Genomic DNA, 3,578 nt, shown 5'->3' with positions numbered 1-3,578 from the left:
ATCTTAATTATTAACACCTTGTTAATATTAATAGGACAACATGAGGCCAAAGATGGAGGCAATATGCAACTTGAGTCTTTGTAGAGTCTGGTTTGCAATCTGCTCATTTCTCCCAGTCACAGCTGCATTCCCTGATTGGGGCCAGTCCTGTAAAAGGCCTGCTGGCTGAGAGCTTCAGCCTTTGAGCCAAAGGAGTGGAGGAAGGAGGGTGTGCTTCCTGGTGCTCTGCTCTCCTGGCTGTTACAAAGGAACTCGGGGAAAAGAAATAGGTTGTCCTTGAGGGATTTGGTTTTTTGGGGGTTGGGGGGCAATTTCACTGAGGTTGACACTTTTCATTTTAGAAAGACTGGGGAAGGTTGGGAGCCAAAGAAAAGGTCAGCCCTAGGCAGTTGGAGGTATGGGATGGTAGTAGAAACCAAAGCCGGCTAGATATAAAATAATGTACCAAGTGTAAAATTAGAAATAACTCTATAGATTACACCCTAAATCAGGGGTGGGCAAACTTTTGGCTCGGGGGCCGCATTGACTTTTAAAATTTGACAGACGGGCCGGGTCAGCACAAGATTTTGGGAATCGCCCCCCACCCTCCCCCACCCTCTTCTCCTCCTTCCCCTCGGAGGCCCCTGAGTCAGGAGTTGCTACCGCTGGCGCGGCTCCACGCGGCTCCAGTCCCGCGTTGCCTCGGGAAGGAAAGGCAAAAGGAAGAGCCACAGCGGTGCTTTGCAACGGGAGCAGCGGCACCGGAGGCTCAGGCTCAGCGGCTCCTGGTTTTGCCTTTTCCTTCCCAAGGCAACGCGGACTGGAGCCGCACGGAGCTGCGCCGGCGGTAGCAACTCCTGACAGCCCCAGCCGGACACCTGAGCGGAGCCCGGCGAAACTGCCTGTTGCTGCTGCCGGAGCACCGCGGTCGCCTCCTCAAGCAGCCCGCCCGCCCGCTGGGCTTCCCCTCTGCCGCACGGCTCGGGGCCAGGCGCGAGCGCCCGCGAGTTAAAAGGAAGCCGAAAGTTGCTGAGAAGTTGCTCGGGTGCTGGGAGCAGGCTTTAAAGTGCCGCCCGAGCAAAGTTTAAGCAGCCCGCCCGCCCGCCGGGCGGAACCTTCCGCTCCTTGGCGGGAAGACGCTCCACCCTGCAAACTTTGCCTTTGCAAAGTTTAAGCCTGGAAGCCCGGAAAAAAAGGGGATCAGGGGACTCACCTTCGGAGAGGTCACACTCGAAGGTGATTTCGAACTCCCAGCCGAGGCCTTTGCAAATTTCTTTTCTTTCCTACCCTAGATCACTCCACACTGTTTTGCAGCTTTGGGGCCACGCGGCACAGGGCAATGCGGCAGCGATTTTTTCAGGGCGGGCGGATTGGACAGACCAACGGGCCGGATGTGGCCGCGGGCGTAGTTTGCCCACCCTGCCCTAAATCTTAGCATACTAAATCAAAGTGTAGCAATAAATATAGCCGTAACCTAAACTTTGAAAATCCCTTAACAACAATCGCTGCCTTCCATTTCACCCTAAGAGTAGCCTTAACAGAGCAACCCCAGTACTTTTGGTTTTTAAACCATCAAGACGCTTAGTTTGAGACAAATAATAGCAAGTGAAAACTCGAGCAACATTATGCCATTGAAATGCGTTCCAGTTAAGAGTCTGGAGAAGTTGAAGCTCGGTCCAAGAGACGGAACCATCCCCCTATTCTTCAGTCCTCCGAGAGTCTGGGAAAGAGCCGCTCTCCAGGGTCCTGACGCAGAGTCAGGTAGCCCTGCAGAGAAGGCCCCGTTCCCACGGGGTGGAGGCTTCGGTTCCTGGCCAGAGGGAGAGATTGGCAAAGGACACGTGAGGGGGCCTTCTAAGCAGCAGCAGCAGAATCCAAAACTGAAAGGGAGGAGAAGAGACAGGCGGATGGGCAGGTTTGTAGAACGAAACGCAGGGCGGGTTCCAATATTTTGGGTCCCATTGCGTCGGCACCGTTTTGCCAAACACATAGGGGCAATTTCAGTGGCTTCTTTGTCTTTTGGAGAAAAAGTCTGCCCATATAACCGCCGTTTCTGCCTCTTTCTAGAACCGGGCCATTGGACTGATGCAGGTGGAATCCTGCCGAGAAGACGTCCCACCAGCCTGCCTTTTGGGAAAGAGACAGAGTCAGGCATTTAGCAGCCAAGATGACTGTTAGGGTAATAAATAAAGGAAAGAAATAAAATATAGCATTAAGTAGAGAGTTTCTCTATAGGCATGTCTTATCTTGATGTTAAGCAGTTGTTTTCCTATGTATATAGAAGTATTTATGTCTATGGGCATTTCTTATATTGCTGTTATGGAAAATATTTCTCTAACCTTTCACGTGTTGTAAAACTAGCTTGCAATTAGTTACATCTCTTTCATATGAAGACACATGATTATCCCATCTAAATGAATCTCAATCCATCTGGTTTAAGTTGCACCACCCCCCTCCCCACCCCCCATAAAATGGGCATTCCTGAGAAGTAACTCCCTAGATCTGAAGGAATAAACACTTTTGAAGTACATTGTCAATAGCCGTCTTAAGTAATCAATTAACAGACAATAGGAGAAGGGATAATGAAAGATAAACAAGTGCCAGAAGGACATTTGTCTTTTTGCAGGAAAGATGTAAATCTTAATTAGAGCGTTTTACAGTGTAGTTACTCTACTTCTAAAAGAATCTTAAGATATCAGAAGAGTTGCTTTTATCTATACGGTTTGTAACTTTCCTCACTTATCTGTGCGTACGCGAGGAGAGGTCTTACCGTTTTATTGATCAATAAAAGTTAGATTTTGTTCTTCAAAGCCTCCGCTTAAGTTCATTTTCAGCACATCGCAATCTTAAGTTATAGCCGAACTTTACACGACCATCCTTTCTGCAGGGAGAGAGGGAGAGCTTGGAGTTTAAAGGCAAGGAAGCGGACGGTTGGTATTATATTTCTTAACAGCCGCGACTTAGACCGGTGACGGAGATCCCGGCCTCTCAAGCCATAGCAAACTAGATTGCATTTTCACCGGACTCCACGTCCGTCTGCGTCCCTTGGGGGAAGCATTGCGGTTCCCCATCTATGGAGGCTCGAGAATAAGTTTTGCCGTTTCTTTTTCTCACACAATAGGGAGGATAAAAGGTATTAGACCGGAGTCTTCCTCAGCAGACCTTACACCCGCCCGCTTCAGAGATATTAAGGAAAGAGCCATCGTAGATCACTGCAGACGGAAGGAACTTGCTGCGATCAAGGGACCCTAAGAATTTGCTTCTTTCTTTCTCAGTGAGATTTGGGGGGGAGGGCAAAAAAATCCCCAGGAAACCGACGGAGCTGTGGACAGCAGCGTACCTTTACCATTATAAAATCATTTTCTCAGTCAGCCCTTCCAAAAGCACCAGCCGTTTCGATTACAACTGAATCTCAATTTTGTCTTGGTGAGAAAAAGGGTATGAAAAAGGGTATTGTACCCCCAAAAGGGTACGATTCTAAGAGCTCGCCAGTCCCCAAGCACCCCGGTTTGCATCCCGTGACTGTGCGGGTGCCGCAGCAGCCTGTGAAAAAGTCCAATGGCAACTCAACGGTCAGTAAATGAGCCGGTCGTAAGTCG

Source organism: Notechis scutatus, chromosome 5 (assembly GCF_049901735.1).
Source record: "Notechis scutatus isolate UNSWTSFEM ecotype Mainland chromosome 5, rNotScu1.2, whole genome shotgun sequence".
Classification (NCBI taxonomy): domain Eukaryota; kingdom Metazoa; phylum Chordata; class Lepidosauria; order Squamata; family Elapidae; genus Notechis; species Notechis scutatus.
This window is presented reverse-complemented; position numbering follows the sequence as displayed.